Below are 7,689 nucleotides of genomic sequence, written 5' to 3'. Positions count from 1 at the left end.
GGGAGCCAGTGCAAATATGACAGAACAGGAGTGATGTGGCTAAACCTACAGGCTCTAGACCAGTGATTTCCAACCACTGTGCAACAGTACATCAGCATCCCATAAGAGATCACATTAAAGTGCCTGTAAAGTCATTTGTGTGGTTTTTTTTTTTCAAATACATTAAACATGTTTGAAGGTAAGTGCTGAAAACATGCAAAGAGGTGGAACAATTTAGCACTGAATTGTTGAAATGTAGCGTTAAACAGTTTTTCACTCTCTCAGTTGGACGGATTTTTTGGGCAGGACTTAAAACTAGCCTGATAATGCATATAGGCTGGCCCATGTACCTTATGTCGTGAGCTGGCCGTCCCGCACTATATACCGTAAGTACCAAGCGGCAACTTTCCATCAGTGGCTAATGGCTATTCGCCTCAATTGCGAGTTACTTCGTAATAATAGCTTGGCTCATTTCTATCAGTACGTAGTGCAGTTAGCAATCAACCTATGCGTACAACCCCCAAAAATGCACCTTCCCTGAATTGTTATGTGTTATTTGGGCTACAGTGTCTCTGTTGTGGTGACCCACGCGTCTCACGCGGCAAGCCGACGTCGAGTTGGACGGCTACACTGCGAAGTGGCATGCTACTAGTGGTAGTAGTTATTAACCAGCATTGGGTCCGTCCCGTCCATTACTCCACAGCCTTGCTCCACACATTCACACAACAGAGACACTTAAGGGAAAGTTAACTATTTATTACTTTTGCTAGCCTGTGAGCTAAGGAGCTCGCTCAACCGCAGCAGGCGTCAAATACGTCATTGCCTTGCTCAGTGTTGCGTGTGTCCCCACATAACAGAGAGATGGGAAAGTTAACTGTGTGTTAATGAAACCCAGTGGCACACGTTATTCAGCCAGTAGCTACGACAGACACTTGAGCACATAGCGTGCTAATGAACGTATTTGATTGACAGGTGAAGAGTTCGTCTCCAGCACCTACAGCAGACCAACTAACACAATCCTGGAGTTTGAAGGTGGGCTCTATTTTTCATGATTTTAGAGCCTTATGTCGTTGGCAATTTTTGTATTAATTCAAATTTCGCAGGCTTGTTAACAATACTCTTCTCGGTCATGTGTTAAATTTCCGAGATATGTTTTGGGTCCTTTTACAGGCATTTTAATTGCCCGAAAATATTATTTAAGATCTGTCTTATGAACGGAGTACCCACATTTAGAAAGCTTAAAATTTTTACATGCTTGTTGTCACTGCGTTTCATTAACTGATCGAACACTTCTGTTTTCTGTCAACATTTAAGATGTTTATTTAATGGACAGTTGTGAAACTTAACTCACACTGTGGGGCAAAAGGTGAGGTTTAGTTTACTTCTCTCTGGAAATGGCTACCAATAGCCCAAGTAAATTTACTTGCCTTTTTGCATTTGCTTGTACAGTATTCCCGAAGTTTATTCCATCCATTTTCCGTACCGCTTTCCGTGCCCACTCCACAAAGGTGAGGCCGGATTTGAACCCGGGTCCTCAGAACTGTGAGGCAGATGTGCTAGGCAGATGTGCGAACCAGTTTTCCACCGTACCACCTCTAAGTTTATTGTTGTGTGTAAATCCCCGAAGATGAGATTGACATTGTAATGTTTGTGTGCTAATACACAAATTTGTTCGCTCATGTATAACAATTGTGCTAATGTGTTGTTTAGTCTCGTATTCTAACTAATACCATTTGTAAGCCTCATGTGAAGGCGGTTTGTTTATGTTAATGAATAATTTGACTGCTGAACGCAGTCGTTTAGGTCAGTGTTTGCCAACTTTTAAAGAGCCAAGGCATCCATTTTGCATTACAAATGCTCATTATACACCACCAAAGACCAAAGAAAAATTCCCAAAAGTGTGATTACTGACATGATAATGATCGTGTCTCAACTTACTCACAAATTGATTTACCCAGTGAGAAGGCTGGGCCTGTTTAATTGAACACAAAGCTGATAAAATTGCAGGAAGCCAGTATCAATGGCAACTGATGGCTATGCAGGTTTATTGCACCTTCTTCCATCTAATAGAAGACCATTAATTGTTCTGCCTGTAACTACTGTATACATCGCAATTTCATGTAAAAAAAAAAAAAAAACAGCTTGGTTTTGTCGTAGGAGTGTCCAGAAAAGGCCCCTCTGACAGCTACTTCTGTTTGACCCAGTTTTGTATCCGCTTTGTCCATATTTGGCCCCCTTTTCTCTGATTTGTTGCCTCCTTTTAGAAGATGCTGGCTCTGGAGCGGAGAGGTAGACGGAGAGCTTTGCTCTCGTGTCGCTCTTGCTTCGTTAAACTGACGAAATTCAAATGACCTTATTTCAGGCCACATGGAAGAAAAACGTCTGTTACTGAGGACTGAAGTGAGTTGAGAGCTATCCATCCCTTAAATGGAGTGAAGCAATCATGCAGTACACCTAGCTGTCTTATAACCTCTATCAAGGTAATAAGAAAAGTAAATCTGGTGGTCATCTGCATGAAGTGGCATGAGATACCTTTCAATTTGCTGATGTCCTAGTTATTGCACTTCAAAACCTGTGTGGGGAATCATGAGGTATCCAAATGCCTGCAACTGCATTTATTGACATTTTTGACAGGTTCATTTACCTTTTCAGCTAGATGAATGAAGTGCAGGGTCTTAGGAGTCTTGGTTCTCACTCCCTTACTTACTGCGATACCTGGACATTGACCAATGATCAATAGACATAGACAGGACTCCTTTGGTACCAAATCGCTAAGGAAAACTCAGTGTTAGCCTGGGTGGGAGCTGGGGAGAACTCTCTGGCAATTTGGTGCACAGTAAAGGTGGCAAAATGCCTCGCTTCAAGCATTCTGTCCAAGCTGACCATCCATTTTCTGACCCTCACTAGGGTCGCGGGAGTGCCGGAGCCTATCCCAGCTATCATCGGGCAGGAGGCGGGGTACATCCTGAACTGGTTGCCAGCCAATCGCAGGGCACACATAAACAAACAACCATTCGCACTCACATTCACACCTAGGGGCAATTTAGAGACTTCTATCAACCTCCCACGCATGTTTTTTGGGATGTGGGAGGAAACCGGAGTGCCCGGAGAAAACCCACGCAGGCACGGGGAGAACATGCAAACCCCACACAGGCGGGGCCGGGGATTGAACCCCGGACCTCAGAACTGTGAGGCAGATGCTCTAACCAGTCGGTCCCTTCCATTTAAAATAAATTAAAATATTTCATATTTGTCCTCGTGCCTTAAATGTGTGAATGCTAGGGTACCACATTTGAAATATAACGTGGAATGGAAAACAGCAAATCAGTTGATGAATGGGAAAAAAAAAGCTTTAACCCCGTGTATTCAACAAACCATAACAGATCCCTGCCTGGTGGGAATTAAGAACATGCTGTTTCTGGAAAAATAAATAAATTGGAGTGTTAATTCAAACCCAGAAACGGTCATCAATTGCATTTTATTTGATTGAACTGGTTTACAGCTTCAGTTTCTTTGTTGTGGATGGTAGATTCTATTTTAATAGAACAGTGGTGATGAAAATGATGAATTGGCAATAGTGGATTATACACTACAGTATACACAAACAGTACTAATCTTCAAAAACATAATATGGCAAAACAAAAGAAATACATTTGGGCCATGTCCACACAGAAAAGGTGATTTATTTGTCTTTAGTTTTTAAAAAGTTTATCGTACACACGTAATCATTTCAAGAATTGTATGTAGCCAACAAAGATGCTGAAATGCTGTAGTTTGTAAAGCTAGGCCTGGCTTATTGGCACAATAACGCTGACACAGGATGTCACCAAAAACTAAGAATAAGAAATGGAAACATACAACAATGATGGAGAATGAAAAGAGCAAGAAAGGACACATTTGTGTGGACTGATGACAAGGTAGAACTTTTGCTGCAGAACAAAACCCCAGATCACTGCCAAGGTATTCTAAATATATGAAACATGTCCTCACATGGCTCGGCTTTGTGTCCTAAAGTATCAGGTAAAAACAGGGTCACAAATGACATCACAGCGGTAGCTATAACTACTACCGCGCAATAAAGAAAACAGAAGGGCCACACCGGCTGACAGTAAGACTTAGTGACACGTTGAAACACCTTTTGAACATGGTTTTTTTTTTCGTTTTAGTGCTTGTTCGTGTCATGTTCAAAGACCTCTTGAACATGTTCATTTTTTGTTCTAACTTAAATACCCACATGCAAATACTGTGGATGACCTTATTTGGTTTGAATGGTTATGGTGCAATATTATTCATTATGATGAGGACCATTTGCATGACATCTCAACATATAAAACTGTGGCAGTGCCGTCACAGGATAGTTGAGCTGATAGCTAGCGGTATATTTAGTCGGTAAAACATATCAATGGATGTTTATTAAAGACAAGTCAGAAATACCCATATGGATCTACAGTGGAACCTTTGTCGCAGTTACACCTTATAGAAAAGGCACCACAGTCTCAGAATACAACACCAGAATGGCATTGACTAAGGAAAGAGCATGTGACTGCTTCCAATTTCAGAGAACGATGCCTTGTCAGGGGACACACTTCCGCAGAACACTAGGCTGAGAGGATCATCCGAGGGACACAACAACAAACAGTGCTCATAAAGAGAGGTCAGGACATGGACAACGGTGCCTTAGACTATGCCAAAATGAACAATGTCTATTTACGAAGCTGTAGCCTAGTCAGCAACCCAGATGCACCATGGCTGGGTGTATCACCTGACGGACTCATATATGACCCTCTTGAAAGACCATCACTTGGCTTAGTTGAATTTGAGCACCCAACCGTACCAAGATATACGGTTGGACTGCAAATATCTTACCGTTGATAACGACATATACAAATTGAGGGATAGCAATCTGTATCATTGGCAAGAGTTGCTTTGGCTTATTACAGGCATGGAGTGGTGTGATTTTGTGTTCTGTGCTCAAAGAGTATGCCCTGCAACTGGAGTGTCACTGGTTCGTATGCCCGCCCACAAGCTCATAACCACATTCCTGCCTTCTGACCCTCAACAAGCCGGCCTGTTTCCACAAGACACAGGAAATTTGGTTTGTCACCTGAGCCATGAACTGGTCATCAGCTCTCCTCCAGTCATTCTTACTGGTTTCTCCAACAAAGACCTTTTTCTGCGGACTGATTGAAGAATTTTAAGGTTTTAAAAGCCTCCCAAATTCTTTTCAAATATGAAAGTTCGGGACCGTTAACAACAGTGGACAGTGGATTTATGAGTTAGACAGCTTACAAATGGAACAAGATCTCGCAAACCTCCGCAGGGACTCGAATAAAGTACGTTCTACTTGCTGTTGTGTGCCCAAGTCACGTGACGACCCCATTCTTTGCAGCTGCCGTGGCAAAATCCGTGGGAGGCGCTCACACCCAGCATCGACGCGGGGCGTGGTTGGAAGGGATCACATTCACAGGTATGATCACAAATGACCTTTTTTGTTGCCGATATGACACCCATTGTTTTCCTTTGTTCCTACAGGTGTCCCAGAACATGATGTCATGCGACAAAAAACGCGAGGGACCGTGATGTCATGACGGTTGTGAAGTCATTTTGTTTTCACCCGACGTTATAGGCAATCCATCATTTTATCATGTAGTCAATATTCTGCCTCTCTCCCCAAGTTAATCAACTTGTTCTTTTAGGTGTCCATGGGAATCAGGCACACACAGGACACAATTGGATATACCGACACAATGAAATCAAGCCTGTGTAAAAAGAAAAAAAAACTCTGTTCAGATTTACACTGAAATCGCTGTATTAAATTAACATTGTGTTGATTAGCAGTTTGCAGTGGATCTTGGACTTCCCTAAATCTTAGTGGCTTTTCCCATGTTTTGATTAATGACGATGCAAACAAGAAGATGAAAAAACATCCTTATAGCAAGCATTTACTGTATCTGTGAACATTTGTAATCACCCAAGGGCTTAGTTCAAAGATACTTGGACTGCTACTTGGTTTCAGATCTAAAAACTGTATTGTGAGTACCCAGACTAGTTTGAAATGAAATGAAGGATTCAGTGGTATCCATTCACTCCTTTCATCTTTCATCTCATTTTTCATCTCTTTTCTATACATACACGTTGCATCTGTCGCCCATCTCCACAAAACTGAAGGTGAACAATAAACTAGAAGAGCAGATTTCCTGACGGATGATACTGAAGTTCCTCATTGTGTCGCTGTCCGTCATGTCCTCTAACTCTTTCACTAGTGTCCAATAAAAACGTCAATAAAGGGTGGAAGAGAATCTTAATGCACGAGTATTCCCAGCTGAAGTCACTTGTTTAGAAGCCCCGAGAGACATAAATAAGAGAACGTGTCCGACAAAAGACTACCCGATGCTTTTGGAGAGCATTGTGAAGAAAATGGAAGAATTTGTCCTCCAACAACCTCAGAGCTAAGCGGTGTTCGACAATGTACAGTACTTGAAATGCTGTGAGCTAAGGTACAAACATTTTTACATTAAAGAGCACTCTTGTTGACAAAATGAGCAGCACTCTTAAAGAGCTCTTCTTGAAGGCCAATCAATGTTTTTTTTTTGTTTGTTTTTTTTTTTAAATGATTGCTGGACATCTTAGTTTCTTGACAGTCATTAAAATCGATATCATAGTTTCCTCTCTGCATTCCTTTAAGCTGTCACACTAGCGTCTGCTTTTTCTAGTGATACAAATAAATATACTATGAACTTTCAATCAATGTGGTAACCTCCACTGAGGCACATTTCCTATCATGAATGTATTTACTGTATATAATTATTAAAATATTAAAGTAATACAGTATATAAAAATAATGTCCTATTTCTCATCTGTTTCTTTTTTCTCCTCTCTCGTCATCCTTCCTTTGCTCGAGCCACCTCTTTCCGTATACATTTCCTTTATAAGTGGGAACAGATAGCAGTCTAGTGGAACGGTGCTGACACGTGCTGTAAGTCATAGTCTAAGGACGAGACCACCTTCCGAAGTCATCGAGCCGTCCCAACAACTCATTTGCATTTTCTACTTTCTCACAGGAGCATTGAGCTAGGTGCACGTTCACCTTCACTCCCAGAACTTCTCCTCTTATCTTAGTGAATAACCAATAAATTATTCAAGAGGAAACCTGTCTTATTGTTTGAAAAGATATAGCATGTGCAAACAGCCCAATATCGCTTACAGTACTCTATACTGTACAGTATTTTTTCATCAGTTACCAAAGTGGTCGACTCTGACTTTGTGATCTCGCAGCTCATCGTGTTACGGAAACTATCTGAAACTAACAGTTTATGAATTAATGATGACAACGTGCCAATATTTACATCTTTTTGGAGGAAATGATCCTTAAAGCTATTTTTTAGACCACCCTTTACCCAACATGTGGCCCTGGATCCATTTTTTCTTACTACTTTTTATTGCAAAAGAAAAATATTTGTCACTTTTTTTTTCTCTAGAAAAAATTAAATACATAAAAACTATTGAATGGTTTATTTTAGTCTATTACATGGAAGGTGCCAATCCCACGAGACACTATTTTCTTCACTAGTTGCAGAGGTATTATACAGTGTCTTAAATTTATACAAATACTAGGTTTGTTCCATTTTCCACACTTTACACCTCTTCTAAAATAAAATCCAAGACTTTTAATCATTGAACCAACCAAAGTTTTTGTAATTTAAACTAAAA

The 7,689-nt window shown here is 40.9% G+C and overlaps 1 long non-coding RNA gene across 1 annotated transcript; it reads left to right on the top strand.

Annotated features, from left to right (window-relative positions):
* The first annotated feature begins 849 nt into the window (after positions 1-849).
* Positions 850-6,774, top strand: LOC133482494 (uncharacterized). The gene is made up of 3 exons (XR_009789811.1): positions 850-1,011; positions 5,369-5,446; positions 5,512-6,774. It is a non-coding gene; the product is annotated as an uncharacterized LOC133482494 (long non-coding RNA).
* The last annotated feature ends 915 nt before the right edge of the window (positions 6,775-7,689 follow it).

Source organism: Phyllopteryx taeniolatus, chromosome 8 (assembly GCF_024500385.1).
Source record: "Phyllopteryx taeniolatus isolate TA_2022b chromosome 8, UOR_Ptae_1.2, whole genome shotgun sequence".
NCBI classification, from domain to species: domain Eukaryota; kingdom Metazoa; phylum Chordata; class Actinopteri; order Syngnathiformes; family Syngnathidae; genus Phyllopteryx; species Phyllopteryx taeniolatus.
The sequence above is the reverse complement of the archived record's forward strand: the minus strand, read 5'-3'. Positions and strand labels throughout refer to the sequence as shown.